This window comes from Bombina bombina, chromosome 8 (genome assembly GCF_027579735.1).
Source record: "Bombina bombina isolate aBomBom1 chromosome 8, aBomBom1.pri, whole genome shotgun sequence".
In the NCBI taxonomy this organism is placed as follows: domain Eukaryota; kingdom Metazoa; phylum Chordata; class Amphibia; order Anura; family Bombinatoridae; genus Bombina; species Bombina bombina.
The window spans coordinates 231,818,519-231,839,136 of NC_069506.1; positions in this window are offsets into that span (position 1 = coordinate 231,818,519).

Below are 20,618 nucleotides of genomic sequence, written 5' to 3' on the forward strand. Positions count from 1 at the left end.
TTGGCTCGGCTGAGTGAAGACGACTCAAGGTAGGGAGATCTTCAGGGGGTTAGTGACAGTTTTTTTTAAGGGGGGTTTGGGTGGTGGGTTGTAATGTTGAGGGGTGGGTATTGTATTTTCTTTTACAGCTAAAAGAGCTATTACTTTGGGGCAATCCCCCGCAAAAAGTCCTTTTAAGGGCTGGTAAAAGTGCTGATTACTTTTGTAATTTAGAATAGGGTAGGGAATTTTATTATTTTGGGGGGCTTTTTTATTTTATTAGGGGGCTTAGATTAGGTGTAATTAGATTAAAATTCTTGTAATATTTTTTATTTTTTGTAATTTAGTTTTTTGTACTATAGTTTAGTTTATTTAATTGTATTTTAGTTTAGATAATTGTAGTTAATTTATTTAATTAATTTATTGATAGTGTAGTGTTAGGTGTATTTGTAAATTAGGTTAGGATTAATTTTAAAGGTAATTGTGTACTTATTTTAACTAGGTAGCTATTAAATAGTTATTAACTATTTAATAGCTATTGTACCTAGTTAAAATAAATACAAAGTTGCCTGTAAAATAAATATAAATCCTAAAATAGTTACAATGTAATGATGAGTTATATTGTAGCTATATTAGGGTTTATTTTATAGGTAAGTACTTAATTTTAAATAGGATTAATTTATTTAATTAGAGTAAATTTATTTAGTTTTATTTAAATTATATTTAACTTAGGGGGTGTTAGGGTTAGACTTAGGTTTAGGGGTTAATAACTTTATTATAGTAGCGGCGACGTTGGGGCGGCAGATTAGGGGTTAATAATTGTAGGTAGGTTGCGGCGATGTTAGGGAGGGCAGATTAGGGGTTAATACAATTTATTATAGTGTTTGCGAGGCGGGAATGCGGCGGTTTAGGGGTTAATACATTTATTATAGTGGCGGCGATGTTAATTAATGTTAATACTTGTAGTTAGGTTTGCGGCGACGTTGTGGGGGGCAGATTAGGGATTAATAAATATCATTTAGGTGTCGGCGATGTTAGGGGCAGCAGATTAGGGGTTCATAGGCATAATGTAGGTGGCGGCGATGTGCGGTCGGCAGAGTAGGGTTTAAATTTTTTTATTATAGTGTTTGCGATGTGAGGGGGCTTTGGTTTAGGGGTACATAGGTAGTTTATGAGTGTTAGTGTACTTTAGAGCACTTTAGTTAAGAGCTTTATGTTCCGCGTTAGACCATAAAGCTCTTAACTAAAGACTTTTCTTAGGCGGTAGGAGTTTTGTCGGTAGAGGGTGTACAGCTCACTTCTTCCAAGACTCATAATACCCGCGTTAGGCAGATCCCATTAAAAAGATAGGATACACAATTGGTGTAAGGGGATCTGCGGTAGCCAAAAGTCGCAGAATAAAAGTGAGCGGTACACCTTTACCTACATGACTCTAAATACCAGCGGGCGGTAAAAAGCTAACGCAGAACTCTAAATCTAGGCATAAGTGTCTACAATAAACACCCATATTAAGGCAATAGGGGACGGCAAACAAGGAATATAAGATTTATCTGATTGTAATTAATTTACATAACTTGCTAATTTACATGATTATAGTTTTGCTCTAACAAAACTGATTTATTTTACAGTGACAAAACTGGATGAGACTTTATTTCTTAATAATACAATTTTGCAGGGAACTTTGTTTCTACTACAGAAAATAAAAAATTTCCCTATTTGTTTAACAGAACAAAGATGTTCTCATGAGACTTATTTATTTATTTATTTTTTAAATATTTTTATTGAGTTTTTCAAATAATATAATCATGTACATACAATGTGGGAAGTAACATATTGCTAACTGTTACATTGCAATATTCTTAACAATAAAAACAAAAAGCATTAGAACAGCATAAATGTTGCAGTATGTATTAGAGTTAGAACCTCTTTTTTCAAAAGTTAACATTCAGCCCATAATAATATATATATAAAAAAGTGATAAACCATCTTGTTGAGCTTGGGGGGAAGGATAGGGTCAATGCAATGTTCTACAACATATAAGCAAGGGAGTTAGGGTGCGGTATAGACGAGACAAACCGCGTATTTAACTCTCCTGGCATAGGAGGTTTATTATAGTGGGGGGGGGAGGGGGGGAGGTGATAGTTTTGAAGTGTGGTAAGGAAGACATATCAATAATGCTCAATATGTTGACCTCTGTAAGTTCGAGGGTTATTATAAAACTACTGATGAAAAGCTAAGGTTAAGCATGTGTAGTTTTCACAGTAAACCTGCAAAGGAGACTTTTAGAATGAATAGAAACCTGTTTGACAAACGGGATATCCCCAGAAGTCAAGACTGGTTACAGATATAAAGTTGCCAATGTGTATGCCATCAGAGTGTATAGGACATTTATGCTGATTTTGGTAAGAGGGACTGATGTGTCTCCACACCGCTCTGCATCAGAGGTATTTCCCTCTAGTTATCTCTTAGAATGCCTGGTGGTTTACAAAGGGACTACTGTCTAATATTGAGTGGACGGGCACAGTAAATAATAACAGTCTCATATAGTATGATAGCTCAGAGGTAGGTCAATAACATGCAAGTAGCAAAGAATCTTAATAGTAAACACACAACATCTAACATCACTGCATGCAAACTTTCAGAGCATAGTAGAAAGGAAAGTATAACCATACACCAATACAGCAACTCAGGAAATTAGTGTATATTAGAACCCCTAGATAAGTCTTGAGGCTAAGGTTACTTCTGAGTTAATAAAGTTTATTGTAGCATATTAAAAAAATAAATGAAAGATAGGTATGCATCCCGCCGCCAGGGCACGGGCCCTATACCCGACGACAGGAGAACACCTAAAAGATATGTATACTAGCCAACTATTGTAAGGGGTACAACTCAGTGTTCCTTATTTAGCATGGTAAAGCCAGAAATAATAGTAAGGGGGTATATAATAGCAGCTTATTGTTATCTATCAATGGGTGGCCTGGGTGTTTCATCATACTATCAGGATGGATTATAAGATGCAGTAAAGTTACAGAGGGAACATCTACATCAGATAGGGGCGGGTATAATGAAACTGCTGGGCTGCAAAACAAACAGTGAATTATACTCTTAGGAAGCCATTGCAGTGTGGACATTTATTTGACAATAGATAGAATGACACAGTTAACTTTTCCTTTAAAGTCAGAGATGGGAGGATGTTATAGTTTGTACATGAAGTTTATGTTAGTGAGGGCTCAGAAAAGGCTGCAGAACAAAAGCAAGCTAATATAAAATTAGAGCTCACAGCTCAAAAAAGGGGAGTGTATCAACATGTGTATATTAACTAAAAACATGGATGAGTAGCATTTGCTCAATCTATCAATTCAGTGGATCATAACTGTTTTGGGGGCATTATAGCATGATATGCCAAGTGAAATAAGTCTGAGGATTAAACATGTGATTATAGATAGACCAAAACATAGAAAGTTATGAGAGTTCTCCTGCGCTCCTCCGTAAACCATGCACATGTTGTCAATTAGCCCACACCAATTCTAGTATGTCCCCACAGAAATGGCCACCAACCGGTATCTGTGAAAAGGCAGGATCCAGAGCGGGGGTCTAGTAGGGCCGGGGATACGGCAGCAATAAATGTCCACAGTCTGTATCCCCGCAATGGTTTGATGTACTTTGGAGACAAAGCCATTGCCCGTATAGAAGCGTGCAGCTCCACTCGCTCATTTAGTGTAGGATGATTCAGAGCTGACATGGGATCTTCATATGAGGCAGCAGAAGAATGTGCCGATAGTAGAATAGAATGTCAGTCTCCATACTTAGAAAGATTCATTTCAGCTGCTTTCTCCAGTTGATGAGTATTTACCCACAGAGTTTCAGCTTTTAAAGTTGTGGGAGGTAACTCGCTCTCCGTAGTGAACCCAAGCATAGAGCCTGCTATGCCAACAATGTCTGTATTCGCTGCAGGGACCATGATATTTGCCTTTGCCCACTTCACTGTGACTTCCCCTGTAAGCTCAGTGTTATTTGGAGGTTGTAGGGTAACAAGGTTAAGCTGCGCATTATCTGCAATGCCCGTGTTCTCTATTGAATCTATATCATCCACCATTACCCCTATCGTAGTAACATCCGTAGGTGTCTCAGGTCTGCTGGTAGGCACCGGGCTGCCATGACTGTGGTGTATCTTCTCTGTAAATTCAGCAACCAATGCCAGCACCTGCATATAGAAGTCATCCATAGTTGGTTATATAGTAGAGGGTCCACATACATCAGGCTGCGTCTCTGATGCCAACAGTCACTGCTACCTCATGGTCGTCGCAACGGCTGAGCGCTCGGCCTTAGTTTTAAGCTGGTGTTCTAAGAGTACTATCACCTGGGATTCGTACAGCTCTCAATCCTGGTTATCAGTAGGTATCAGATGTATCAGCTTCACTATTTCACATTCAACTTTGATAATTTTAATGCATTTTTACAAACTTTATAGTAGGAGCTAATCTAGCACATGTCTGCTCTGTTTGAGAGTTGGCTCCGCCCCTTCTCATGAGACTTATAAGCCTTCTTATCCTGAATTAAGGGTAACGTGAAGTTGCAGGCTGTAAGAAGGGATCTACATTCCTCAGTCAAGAGACCAAACATCCTGCCTGGAACTGATGACGTCAGGTAGTACCTGATTTTCAAATCATTACTGTATTAAGCATACTGTGGTTGTTCTATACTTATTGGGTGACAAACGTAGAGGGGGAAGTAGTATTTTATTTTCCTCCACATAAAAGGTTATTAACCTAAGACTAAAATACATCTATAGGCCTAGCATAATAGCTCAATAATGAGGCCTCTTGCTAATCCTACTCCTACTGATGAAAAACTGGATTCCATATAATATACCATTAGTGGAAGTGAATCTAATAAGAGTTGTAATATACTCAGAGCAAAAAAGTAAGATTAAGACAGCAAAATTAGGCTTTGCTCAGAGGTGTTCCAGAAAGAATATACAAGGAGGTAAGCTTCTCCAAAAGCACAAAGGCACTTTACCAGTAAAAACCCATCTAGGTATAAATAGGGTGAGAAAGGTACATTGTAGGCTTGAAATGCTGTACCTAAAGTTTCCTCAGGGTTGCAGAGTCCCCTTTAGAAGGAATACCCTGCCTAAGGTTAATAAGATGTATATGGTTTAAAAGTCAAAAAGTGCAAAACTGAAAAGGGTCCCTAGAATAGGGTAAACCTGTTAAAAGAAGCTGATAAAATTAAGGTATAGCCAATACCATGACTCCTCCTGATCTTTAGAAACTTAAATTAGTCCAGGGTCAAACATGACTCTATGATGTCTTGTTTACTAAGCCAAAGTAAATAGGCGATCAAACTGAAGGTAACCATGAAGCTGTTGGTAAGTCTGAAACTAAATCTTGCTTAAAGGGACACTGAACCCAAATGTTTTCTTTCATGATTCAGATAGAGCATGCACATTTAAGCAACTTTCTAATTTACTCCTATTATCAATTTTTCTTCGTTTTCTTGCTTTCTTTATTTAAAAAAGAAGGCATCTAATCTATTTTTTGGTTCAGAACCATGGAAAGCACTTGTTTATTGGTGGGTGAATTTATCCACCAATCAGCAAGAACAACACAGTGTGTTCACCAAAAATGGTCCGGCATCTAAACTTACATTCTTGCATTTCAAATAAAGATACCAAGAGAACTAAGAAAATTTGATAATAGGAGTAAAATAGAAAGTTGCTTAAAATTGCATGCTCTATCTGAATCACAAAAGAAAAAAAATTGGGTTCAGTGTCCCTTTAAATTACTTGCTCAATTAAACCAATGGTTGAAATGTTTTTTTTACCAAATATTCTGAATATTATACTTTAATAGTTACACTGCTCAGAAATAACTAGAGGGGTGATTATTGAAACTAACTGTATTACAAACTAATATGACAATAAACAAGTTGTATAGTTAATATAGGCCTGTATCTATGTAACTGCAAATGGATATGATATCCTTATCAATGATTATTTTACTATTTTACAAATATATTCTAAAGGACTATGGCTTGATACAAATCTGCTTATTAATCAAGGATGATTTGTTTTATTTTTATTCCAGGTATCAACTTATTCTTGATGGAAAAAGAGTGATAGATATGACAATATCATAATTAATATGTGAAAACTGTATCCAATTGAAGAATTACTATGAGGTAATGACAAAATGTTTCATGTTTAATATATATTTTTTCAGGTCTCACATCTCATAGCAAGTAGAGATATGATGTTACATTACTTTATAGAAATGTACCTAATGTGCTATTTTATTTTATAGGTGTCAAGCTTAAACTGACAGATGCTTGATCAAAAGAGAGATGACCATTAAAGGGACCACCATGTTCTGGGCCATACTCATACTGTGCCAAGTGTTCCTCATGGATCCACAATGTCTATTAAATACCTTATCCACGCGATGGAGGCCTGATACAGACATAACCATGATGTTTAATCAACCAAAAACCAGCACAATAATTTCTTATGCAGTTGCTGCATACATTCCCCTAGGCCACATACATAAACAAAAAAAAAGTTGTTCTGAAACAATCTGGTGGTTTAATCCTGACAGTAACCACACATTATACAATAACTTGGTTTATGTGGATGCCTGAAGAAAGAAACTGCAAACTTTTCACTTTATTTTGTTTCTTGGAGATGCAGCATTGCAACCACTTAAAGGGATATAGATTGTATACACAAGTGGGCATTGCTTGGCTGACTTTTAATAAATGTTAAATTATTTTATCATTTGAATTTTACCCCATTCAGGTACTAAATCATTGTGTACCTGATAACAGGACATTTATTGAGATTACCTTGTCTCACTCACTCGTGACAGGTCATCTCGAGAGGGGGATTATGTCAGGACAATTGTCTGGGAAAATTCACCATTTTGATATTGCATATTAATCACATATGTCTGTGCTATATAATATAGGGTTAAAATTGATCATGTGTATTTACTTATAGATTCAGGTACACATACACATATATATTATTTATCAGTATTAATATGTAGCTATTAGCTAGTGTTGCTTGTCAGCATTTAATTGCTTAATATGAAGTTTTTGTACTTTATCAAAATAATTCATGTTTAGTTTCTATGATATTCAAGGTCCCCAACATAGCTGCATGATTACTATCATTATATTATTGGTATAAATATCCACAAATATCCCTATGTTTTTCATACATGGTTCAAGTAAGTCTCTTTTTCTATAAACATTAGTGGGGTTCAACCTTGGTTAACGATCAAATGGAGATACTTGTATTTCAAAATATATTTACAAAATTCATATTTGTCTATTATAGCTTAGTGATGAGTGCCATCTTTTGAGGGAAAAATATTCTGACTGCTAAACCTTAGCTCATTAACAAAAATGTTAATTAATCTGTAATTAGTGTTAGCCAATCATTTATGTGAACCTTACCTTATCAGTGAGGGTGGTGTTAAAAGTTTTCCATAAATACACACTTACACACAAAAGGGGGGGACGAGGATACACAAGCAGACGGCACAAGGGGCCACACTGTACATGCATGATGACCACACCCTATCAAGAAGAGATGGGAGGCTAAGCTGACCAGATAGAGAAGTCAGGATAATGGCAAGAGAGGGTCCAGGGGTAACTTAAGTGGGTCTATTTACACTGGACCCCAGTGAAGGATCCCACCATGTTGATAAGTCTGAAACAAACCCACATGAAACAGTTTTGTTAATATGGTTTATGTTCTTTACATTTATATTCAAAGTTTTAATAGTGAATTCCTTTATAGTCACAAATATTTTTGTTTGGTAATTCTTGTTAACCTGGTCTTATCTGTCGACAATAACACTGGGTCAATCAGGAATCTGGTAATAATATAATTTTCTTATGGTTTGCCAGGATTATTAGTTTACCTGATTCTTGCCAGCTATGCTGAGAATTTAAATAACAAACATTTATGTTTCTCTATTATACATGCAAGCTACTGCAAATAAAATAATTTAGTGATTGTTTTCATTGTTTTTAACCTGATAATCATTAAATCATTGTAATGATGTATGCTTATTGATTTGCTTTATTCAAATATTGCTTATTATTTCCAATAATTCTTAAAATAAACTAAGTTTGTTTATTGATCTGGTCTCAGTTTAATTAATAGACAAATCAGAACTAAAAGGATTCAGGTTTTATATGTATTATCATTTGCAAATGATATAATTCAGAGTGTTATTAAATTGCACACATTGCCCCTGCAAAGTTGGTAACCGCTATTATATATATATTGAGTTACATTATCAGATTGATATAGAGGTTCCATAATATTTATTGTATCTAAACACATAATACACTTTGCGGGTACACTACTGAAATAATAATAATAAAAATAATAATAAGGATAATATTCACAACAGTGTATTTATATGTGTAAACATGTCTGTGCACACATACATACATATTTACACATATAAACACACCTTTCCCAGTCATATACCTTGAAACTTGCAAAATAATTTTAATTAATTTTTAATATGTTTTAATGTGTTCTGAATATAATTACTTGAGTTTCCAATGTTCTTTTTATTTTTAAATAGATATTTCTATATATCTGTATATACAATATTTATATATCAATATCTGTATGTAGTGCAGTTGTTCAAGTGCAATGTCGGGTTAGTGTGCAAGCAATAACTAATAGGCTTTTTTTCAGCGTGCCCAGTAGAAGTCTAAGGGGAGAAGGAGTTAGCGTAATTGCAATATCCGAAGTCCTGACGTTAATAATGCTCATCGGTCTTTTGCTCACACACTTTTTACTTTTAACTTGTAATGCGTTCGCTAATACTTTGAGCGCAGTCAGCACGCAAGAGAATTTTTTTTTTATTGTTGCAGTCGAGCACAACACATATCTCAAAACTTTGATTTGAGCAATATTTAGTGTGACCGTGCTATCCATTGAAAGTATAGGACACGCTAAATAAATGTTGGCGGTACTAAACACACTGTGCTATAACTGACTTTCCACTTGTAATCTTGGCTAATATGTTTATTTTGTAGCTCGTATAGCAGGATTTTAATAATTTAATGTTGACAACACTGGGATTTTTTTTTATCAGATTTGTTATTTTTACCTGTATTACTCTTACAAATGTAACAGATTCTATCAACTTAAATTACTGGTAAATTGAAAATATCCCATTTGTAGTTTCCCTTTACTGAAGTTATTTAGCATAATAAGAATAGACCATTAACATTTATGTTGTGCAAGATAAGGGAGTTCTGAGTTGGGAGTGATATCTTCCTTGTTGATGAATTTGAATTGCAAATCATTACTATATTTATACATTTATAGGTGTGAAGAGGGTTTGTGAAGTATCCTCCCAATTAAAGCTAAAGTTACATTTAATGTGGAGTATAAATACAGATTGCATGAGGAATACAGACAACCTAGTAACCATCAGAATATTATCATCATGAGGACATTATTGCAGATTTTATGTCTCGTTTTACTAACCATTTCACCTGGTAAGCAATAGCATTAATTCACGTTACACAGTGGTGGGGGCTCAGTGTTGTGTTCTTAAATTGTGTAAAATACGTAAGTAGTAATTATATATTGAAAAATTTGTAGTTTGTATAGTGGTAATTATTTAGTTAAAATATACAGTTTATACATTGCAACAAAACAGGAACTAAAAAGATATGAAGAATATTAGCAATATTATAAATGGGTTGAAAAAAAGATGTCCTATGTTGGTAAATAAAAGTAAACAATAGTTGAACCTTCCCCACCCCATTTATCAAAATACAGTAAACATTAAAGGGACAGGAAATCTGAAAATGTTCTTTCATGATTTGAATAGAACATACAATTTTAAACAACTTTCCAATTTACTTCTATTATCAAATTTGTGCCATTCTCTTGTTATCCTTTGCTGAAGTAACAGCATTGCACTACTGGCAGCAAGCTGAACACATCTAGTTAGCCAATCACAAGAGACAAATGTGTGCAGGCACCAATCAGCAGGTAGCTCACACTAGTGTATAATATGTGCGTATTGTTTTTCAACAAGGGAAATCAAGAGAATGAAGCACATTTGAAAATAGAAGTGAATTTAAAAGTGTCTTAAAATTACATATTCTATCGGAATCATGCAAGTTTAATTTTGACCTTTCTATCCCTTTAAACCCTTACAAATGCACTCATTATAAGATATTCATAGCTATATTGTTCTCTTGTATATTTTTCTCTCTTCTTTCACAACAATGCAAATCTCGAAATACTTACTAATACTTTAGCAAGATTTATTCTGTTTGCAATTCTCCTTTTAAGGTACAATGTTAAAGCAGATAAAATCAGTCAGTAAATAAATACATTTTAAATTGAAGCTGGTAGTGGTAAAATATTAACTCTATTCAGAGCTTCAGAACGATTTCTTTTTAAAAAAACAAAAGATAGGAAGCAAAATACCACTATTCATAACTAACTCTTAATATAATAATGTGTGGTTTTATTGGAAAGTATTCTTCTGTGTAGATTGATGATTTTATTTGAGTAAGAATTTTACAATGAATTGCTGTGGTTGTGAGTTGATCACTTAATTAACATGCATATAGGCCCTTATAATTTATTCAAAGAGGTGTGATACCAGGAGAAATCAGGGGAGATAAAAAAAAACCAGTAAGGATTGTATAGTAGGTGTGTTGATCATTCAGGGAAAGTGAATTCAAATTATTTTACCCCTCCAATTGCTGGATAAACCAAATCTGATACCAATAGGCTTCTTATCATATTCTGTTTCCCTTGTCCAGGATAAGTCCAGGGAAAGGAAAAGCAGTGAGAATGGTCTAGCATTCAGGGAAAGTGGATAAAAGTCAGTTTATAGCTCCAAATGCTGGGGTCACCATATTTTTGGGGCAATAGCAAGAGTGTTGATCATTCAGGGAAAGCAGATTCAAGTCAGTTTAACCCTGTAGATGCTGAATAAACCATATTTCTGGGGGAACCAAATCTGATGCCAATAGGCTTCCTATCAGATTCCGTTTCCCCATCCAGGAAGAGTGCTAGGAGAGACAAAAATAGTGAGGATGGTATAGCAGAAGTGTTGATCATTCAGGGAAAGTGGATTAAAGTTAATTTTCTCCTCCACTTGCTGGATAAACCCTATAGCTGGTAGGGATGGGCGAATGTGTAAATTTTCGAATTTCGAATGTTAGAACGAATGTTATTACCGAAATTCAATTATAAATCCGAATGTTGATAAGAACGAATATTCTTAAAAATTCTATAATCGAATGCTATTTACAGTTTTCGAATGTAATTTTCGATTTCAAATGTTTATAATTATATCGAATGTCCACATTCAAAATTTCGAATTTAACATTCTATTTAACAAATACTATTCAGAAGTTCAATAGTTCATGTGGTAGAGAGGGAATCTAGGAAGTTGATACATAATAGATACAAATATATAATTTCGAATGTTTCTATATAGAATATTGCATAATTAGAATATTACATTTAAAGAAAGCATTAGAAATACTATTACAAATATAAATTTAAAATTTTCGAATTCGAATATTGCATAATTCAAATTTTACATTTAAAGAAAGCATTAGAAATTTTATTACAAACATATAAATTCAAATTTTTCGAATTGGAAATATTGCATAATTCGAATATTACATTTAAAGAAAGCTTTAGAAATACTATTACAAACGTAAATTTGAATTTTTCGAATTCGAATATTGCATAATTCGAATATTACATTTAAAGAAAGCTTTAGAAATACTATTACAAACATATAAATTTGAATTTTTCGAATTCGAATATTGCATAATTGGAATATTATATTTAAAGAAAGCATTAGAAATACTTTTACACATATAAATTAAAATTTTTCGAAAATAATATTTTCGAATGTAATCATAAAATTAGAAACCGAACATTCAAAAATCGAATGTTATTTATACATTCGAAATTCGATTTGAACGAACGAACGTGTTAAAATTCGTTTCGTTTTTTGCGAAACATTCGCCCATCCCTAATATCTGGGGGGAACCAAACCTAATGGCAATAGGCTTCCTTTCAGATTCCGTTTCCCCATCCAGGAAGAGTGCTAGGAGAGACAAAAATAGTGAGGATGGTATATCAGAAGTGTTGATCATTCAGGGAAAACGGATTCAAGTCAGTTTAACCCTTCAAATGCTGAATAAACCATATTTCTGGGGTAAGCAAATCTGATGGCAATAGGCTTACTATCAGATTCCATTTCCCCTGTCCAAAAAGAGTGCGGGTAGAGAAAACAAGTGATAATTTCTAAATAGCAAAGTTTGTGCAAGTTCTCCTCATATTATTACTACATTATTATCCATGCATAATAATGTAGTAATAATATGAAGAGCAATGTAGACACTGACATAAACTTTGTTATTGTAGCAATTTAATAAGCCTGATATGTTAATGTAAACATTTAATTTAATTATTAGGAATATGAGTGTTGCAATAATCAAAACACATATGTGTAAAGAAATTAAAATACCATATGAATAGCTAAATAAGGCATGATTTATAAATAACTCCCACTTACCACTTTACAGAACAAACAATCACCAAGATTACAAGTTTTGCGGTACTGTGCAGTACGGCTATATCGCTGTAAAATTGGCTTGGTCTCCCGTATTACAAGTCTCAGCAGTATTGCTATACTGCAAGCGTTTTAGCCTGTAACGCAACTCTCCATTCCGCAAAAAAAAATTACTTTTGAGTGCTGGATTTCCATTGCGCCGTATTATGAGTTGGGCGGTCTGGCTAAAATGCTTGCGTTATGGCCTATACCGCTGTGATCCATTTCGCGAACTGAGACCAGCAGTTATGTATTTTGCGAAATAAAAAATGTTTCACAAAACTCATAACTAAAATGTTACAAAGTACACTTACACCCATAAACGACATATTAACCCCTAAACCACCACCCTCCCCTTCGCAAATACTATAATAAACCTATTAACCCCTAAACCGCCGGCCCCCCACTTTGCTACTAATAAACAAAACCTATTAACCCCTAAACTGCCACCCCCCACATTGCTACTAATAATTTAAACCTATTAACCCCTAAACTGCCGGCCCCCCTCATCGCTACTAATAAAATAAATTTATTAACCCCTAAACCGCCACCCACCCACATCGCAAATCACTAAATTAAACTATTAACCCCTAAACCTTACACCCCCCCTAACTTTAAATTTAATTTACAATATAGCTATCCTAAAATAAATTTTAAAAAAAACTTACCTGTGAATTTAAAAAAAATAAGATTAAACTATAAATAAACCTAACATAACTATTTTAAGAAAATTAGATTAACTACAAATAAAAAAAAACTAAATTAGAAGATTAAAAAACCTAACACTACGAAAAAATGTAAAAAAATAAATTACAAATTTAAAATAACATAACACTACAAGAAAATAAATAAAATCTAACATTACCAAAAAAAAAAAAACACGCTAAAATTACAGAGAATGAAAAAACACTAATGCCTAGATTTAGAGTTCTGCGGCCAAAGGGGTGCGTTAGCTACGCGTGCTTTTTTCTGGCCGAACCTTTTAAATACCGCTGGTATTGAGAGTTCACAGAAGGGCTGCATTAGGCTCCAAAAAAGGAGCGTAGAGCATATTTAACGCAACTTCAACTCTCGATACCAGCGGTGCTTACGGACGCGGCCAGCTTCAAAAACGTGCTCGTGCACGATTCCCCCATAGAAAACAATGGGGCTGTTTGAGCTGAAAAAAAACCTAACACCTGCAAAAAAGCCGCGTTCAGGTCCTAACGCAGCCCCATTGTTTCCTATGGGGAAACACTTCCTACGTCTGCACCTAACACTCTAACATGTACCCAGAGTCTAAACACCCCTAACCTTACACTTATTAACCCCTATTCTGTCGCCCCCTCTATCGCTGACACCTGCATATTTTTTTTAACCCCTAATCTGCCGCTCCGTAAACCGCCGCTACTTACATTATCCCTATGTACCCCTAATCTGCTGCCCCAACACCGCCGACCCCTATATTATATTTATTAACCCCTAATCTGCCCCCCACAACATCGCCTCCACCTGCCTACACTTATTAACCCCTAATCTGCCGAGCGGACCGCACCGCTATTATAATAAAGTTATTAACCCCTAATCCGCCTCACTCCCGCCTCAATAACCCTATAATAAATAGTATTAAACCCTAATCTGCCCTCCCTAACATCGCCGACACCTAACTTCAAACATTAACCCCTAATCTGCCGACTGGAGCTCACCACTATTCTAATAAATGTATTAACCCCTAAAGCTAAGTCTAACCCTAACACTAACACCCCCCTAAGTTAAATATAATTTAAATCTAACAAAATAAATTAACTCTTATTAAATAAATTATTCCTATTTAAAGCTAAATACTTACCTGTAAAATAAACCCTAATATAGCTACAATATAAATTATAATTATATTATAGCTATTTAAGGATTTATATTTATTTTACAGGTAACTTTGTATTTATTTTAACCAGGTACAATAGCTATTAAATAGTTAAGAACTATTTAATAGCTAAAATAGTTAAAATAATTACAAAATTACCTGTAAAATAAATCCTAACCTAAGTTACAATTAAACCTAACACTACACTAGCAATAAATAAATTAAATAAAATACCTACAATTACCTACAATTAAACCTAACACTACACTATCAATAAATTAATTAAATACAATATCTACAAATAAATACATTTAAATAAACTAACTAAGTTACAAAAAATAATAAAATATTTACAAACATTAGAAAAATATTACAATTTTAAACTAATTACACCTACTCTAAGCCCCCTAATAAAATAACAAAGACCCCCAAAATAAAAAAATACCCTACCCTATTCTAAATTACAAAAGTTCAAAGCTCTTTTACCTTACCAGCCCTGAACAGGGCCCTTTGCAGGGCATGCCCCAAAGAATTCAGCTCTTTTGCCTGTAAAAAAAAACATACAATACCCCCCCCAACATTAAAACCCACCACCCACATACCCCTAATCTAACCCAAACCCCCCTTAAATAAACCTAACACTAAGCCCCTGAAGATCTTCCTACCTTATCTTCACCTCACCGGGTATCACCGATCGGTCCTGGTTCCAAAATCTTCATCCAACCCAAGCGGGGGCTGGCGATCCATAATCCTGCGGCTGAAGAGGTCCAGAAGAGGCTCCAAAGTCTTCATCCTATCTGGGAAGAAGAGGCGATCCAGACCGGCAACCATCTTGATCCAAGCGGCATCTTCTATCTTCATCCGATGAGGAACGGCTCCATCGTGAAGACCTCCAGCGCGGACCAATCTTCTTCCGAAGACGTCCAACTGAAGAATGACGGTTCCTTTAAGGGACGTCATCCAAGATGGCGTCCCTCGAATTCCGATTGGCTGATATGATTCTATCAGCCATTCGGAATTAAGGTAGGAAAATTCTGATTGGCTGATGGAATCAGCCAATCAGAATCAAGTTCAATCCGATTGGCTGATCCGATCAGCCAATCAGATTGAGCTTGCATTCTATTGGCTGATCGAAACAGCCAATAGAATGCGAGCTCAATCTGATTGGCTGATTGAATCAGCCAATCGGATTGAACTTGATTCTGATTGGCTGATTCCATCAGCCAATCAGAATTTTCCTACCTTAATTCCGAATGGCTGATAGAATCCTATCAGCCAATCGGAATTCGAGGGACGCCATCTTGGATGACATCCCTTAAAGGAACCGTCATTCATCGGGAAGTCGTCGGAAGAAGAAGATGGGTCCGCGGTGGAGGTCTTCAAGATGGAGCCGGTCCTCATCGGATGAAGATAGAAGATGCCGCTTGGAAGAAGATGGTTGCCGGTCCGGATCTACTCTTCTACCCGGATAGGATGAAGACTTTGGACCCTCTTCTGGACTTCTTCAGCCGTCGGATGATGGATGTCTAGCCCCCGCTTGGGCTTGGATGAAGATTTTGGAGCCAGGACCGATCGGTGATACCCGGTGAGGGGAAGATAAGGTAGGAAGATCTTCAGGGGCTTAGTGTTAGGTTTATTTAAGGGGGGTTTGGGTTAGATTAGGGGTATGTGGGTGGTGAGTTTTAATGTTGGGGGGGGGTATTGTATGTTTTTTTTTACAGGCAAAAGAGCTGAATTCTTTGGGGCATGCCCCGCAAAGGGCCCTGTTCAGGGCTGGTAAGGTAAAAGAGCTTTGAACTTTTGTAATTTAGAATAGGGTAGGGCATTTTTTATTTTTTGGGGTCTTTTTTATTTTATTAGGGGGCTTAGAGTAGGTGTAATTAGTTTAAAATTGTTGTAATATTTTTCTAATGTTTGTAAATATTTTATTATTTTTTGTAACTTAGTTCTTTTTTATTTTTTGTACTTTAGTTAGTTTATTTAAATGTATTTATTTGTAGGTATTGTATTTAATTAATTTATTGATAGTGTAGTGTTAGGTTTAATTGTAGATAATTGTAGGTATTTTATTTAATTAATTTATTGATAGTGTAGTGTTAGGTTTAATTGTAACTTAGGTTAGGATTTATTTTACAGGTAATTTTGTAATTATTTTAACTATTTTAGCTATTAAATAGTTCTTAACTATTTAATAGCTATTGTACCTGGTTAAAATAAATACAAAGTTGCCTGTAAAATAAATATAAATCCTAAAATAGCTATAATATAATTATAATTTATATTGTAGCTATATTAGGATTTATTTTACAGGTAAGTATTTAGCTTTAAATAGGAATAATTTATTTAATAAGAGTTAATTTATTTAGTTAGATTTAAATTATATTTAACTTAGGGGGGTGTTAGTGTTAGGGTTAGACTTAGCTTTAGGGGTTAATACATTTATTACAGTAGCGGCGAGATTAGGTCGGCAGATTAGGGGTTAATAATTGAAGTTAGGTGTCGGCGATGTTAGGGAGGGCAGATTAGGGGTTAATACTATTTATTATAGGGTTATTGAGGCGGGGGTGAGGCGGATTAGGGGTTAATAACTTTATTATAGTAGCGGTGCGGTCCGCTCGGCAGATTAGGGGTTATTAAGTGTAGGCAGGTGGAGGCGACGTTGAGGGGGCAGATTAGGGGTCAATAAATATAATATAGAGGTCGGCGGTGTTAGGGGCAGCAGATTAGGGGTACATAAGTATAACATAGGTGGCGGTCGGCAGATTAGGGGTTAAAAAAATTTAATCGAGTGGCGGCGATGTGGGAGGACCTCGGTTTAGGGGTGCATAGGTAGTTTATGGGTGTTAGTGTACTTTAGAGCACAGTAGTTAAGAGCTTTATGAACTGGCGTTAGCCCAGAAAGCTCTTAACTCCTGACTTTTTTCTGCGGCTGGAGTTTTGTCGTTAGATTTCTAACGGTCACTTCAGCCATGACTCTAAATACCGGAGTTAGAAAGATCCCATTGAAAAGATAGGATACGCAATTGACGTAAGGGGATCTGCGGTATGGAAAAGTCGCGGCTGAAAAGTGAGCGTTAGACCCTTGCCTGACTGACTCCAAATACCGGCGGTAGCCTAAAACCAGCGTTAGGAGCCTCTAACGCTTGTTTTGACGGCTACCGCCAAACTCTAAATCTAGGCCTAAGATTACAAAAAATAATATACAAAATAATCCAAAATAATAAAATTAAACCTAATCTAATAGCCCTATAAAAACTAAAAAAAAACAGCCCAAAATAACCCCCCTAACCTAACAGTAAACTACCAATAGCCCTTAACCCCTTAAGGACAAGGACAATTTTCAATTTCTTTCGGACCAGGGCTATTTTTAAATTTCTGTGGTGTTTGTGTTTAGCTGTAATTTTCCTCTTACTCATTTACTGTATATACACATATTATATACTGTTTTTCTCGTCATTAAATGGACTTTCTAAAGATACCATTATTTTCATCATATCTTATAATTTACCATAAAAAAATTAAAATATGATGAAAGAATGAAAAAAAACTTTTTCTAACTTTGACCCCCAAAATCTGTAACACATCTACAACCACCAAAAAACACCCATGCTAAATAGTTTCTAAATTTTGTCCTAAGTTTAGAAATACCCAATATTTACTTGTTCTTTGCTTTTGTTGCAAGTTATAGGGCAATAAATACAAGTAGCACTTTGCTATTTCCAAACAATTTTTTTTCCAAAATTAGCGCTAGTTACGTTGGGACACTGATATCTTTCAGGAATCCCTAAATATTCCTTGACATGTATGTATTTTTTTAGTAGACAACCCGAAGTATTGATCTAGGCCCATTTTGGTATATTTCATGCCACCATTTCCCCGCCAAATGCGATCAAATAAAAAAAATCGTTCACTTTTTCACAAACTTTTTTACAAACTTTAGGTTTCTCACTGAAATTATTTACAAACAAATTGTGCAATTATGGCACAAATGGTTGTAAATGCTTCTCTGGGATCCCCTTTGTTCAGAAATAGCAGACAGTTATGGCTGTGGTATTACTTTTTGGTAATTAGAAGGCCGCTAAATGCTGCTGCGCACCACACTTGTATTAGGCCCAGCAGTGAAGGGGTTAATTAGGTAGCTGGTATGGAGTTTGTAGGGTTAATTTTAGCTTTAGGGTAGTGTAGTAGACAACCCAAAGTATTGATCTAGGCCCATTTTGATATATTTCATGCCACCATTTCACCGCCAAATTCGATCAAATAAAAAAAGTCATTCACTTTTTCACTAACTTTGGGATTCTCACTGAAATTATTTACAAACAGCTTGTGCAATTATGGCACAGATGGTTGTAAATGCTTCTATGGGATCCTCTTTGTTCAGAAATAGCAGACATATATGGCATTGCTTTTTGGTAATTAGAAGGCCGCAAAATGCCGCTGTGCACCACACTTGTATTATGCCCAGCAGTGACAGGGTTAATTAGGTAGCTTGTAGGGAGATTGAAGGGTTAATTTTATCTTTAGTGTAGAGATCAGCCTCCCAACCTGACACATCCAACCCCCACCCCACAAGTGTCCCCACCATTTTAAGTACTGGCAGAAAGTCTGCCAGTACTAAAATAAAAGGCTTTAAATATATATATATATATATATATATATATATATATATATATATATATATATATATATATATATATATATATATATTAGTGTGAAGGATCCCCCCCAACTTCCCTGATTCATCCCAAAGAGCTTTCTAACCCTCCCCCCATTAACTATTTGCCACCATTTTGGGTACTGGCAGCTGTCTGCCAGTACCCATTATACAAACAAATGTGCCTTTTTAAATATAAAAACGACTTTTTCTGTAGTGTAGCTGCCCCCCCTCCATATCCTACCCCTCCCAGATCTGTTTTAGAAAAGTATTGTCCCCCCTCCTCTGCCACCCACCACCCTCTCCCAGTAATTTCTCCTAACAGTTTAATTTATACTGCGGCTATAGATCGTGGGCACCTGCCCCTTCACTCCCGTGCGTGCTTCCGCATGCACCAGATTCACAGAAAGGAAGTTCCTCAGCGATGGGCCGCCCACCCACCTCCCTGCAGCTGCTCCCACCCACCAACGATCAGCAACATCGCTGGCCGATGCAAATTATGGTATTTTCAGCGTTAAAACAGCAACGCTGGTATTACAAGTCTCGTCGTTATAGGTGTACTGCAAGCCTTTTAGCCTGTAACGCAACGTCAGTACTGCTCTCCTAAAAATTACGTTTTTCAATGGGACTCTCATAGCGCTGATATTACAAGTTTTCCTGGGAGGCCAAAAAGCAAGCGGTACACCCTATACGGATAAGATCTGTACCGCCATCTAAAGTCAGTAGTTATGAGTTTTATGCTACAAAGCTGTAACATAAAACTCATAACTAAAGTGTTAAAAGTAAACTAACACCCATAAACTACCTATTAACCCCTAAACCAAAGCCCTCCCGCACCGCAAACACTATAACAAACCTATTAACAACTAATCTGCTGCTCCAGACATTGCCGCCACTATTAAAATTTATTTACCCCTATTCCGCCGCTCCCCGACATCGTCGCCACTATAAATAAACCTATTAACCCCTAAACCACCGCCCTCCTGCATCACAAACACTATTTAAATATTATTAACCCATAATCTGCCGTCCGCCCACACCGCCGCTATAATAAACCTATTAACCCCTAAATCACAAGCCCCCCACAACGAAATATATAAACTATTAACCCCTAAACCTAACGACCCCCTAACTTTATATTAAAATTACAATTTCCCTATCTTAAATTAAAACTTACCTGTCAAATTAAAAAAAAAATTAAACTATTATAATTATTAAATTAAATAAAAAAATCCTAACACTACTCTAAAAATTAAAAAGTATCTAATTACAAAAAAACTAAATTACACAACAAACAAACACTAAATTATGAAAAATAACAAATTATCAAAAATAAAAAACGAATTACACCTAATCTTATAGCCTTATCAAAATAAAAAAGCCCACCGAAAAAAAAAAAAAAAACCCCTAGCCTACAATAAACTACCAATAGCTTTTTAAAGGGCCTTTGTGGGGCATTGCCCCAAAGATATCAGCTCTTTTACCTGTAAAAAAATACAAAACACCC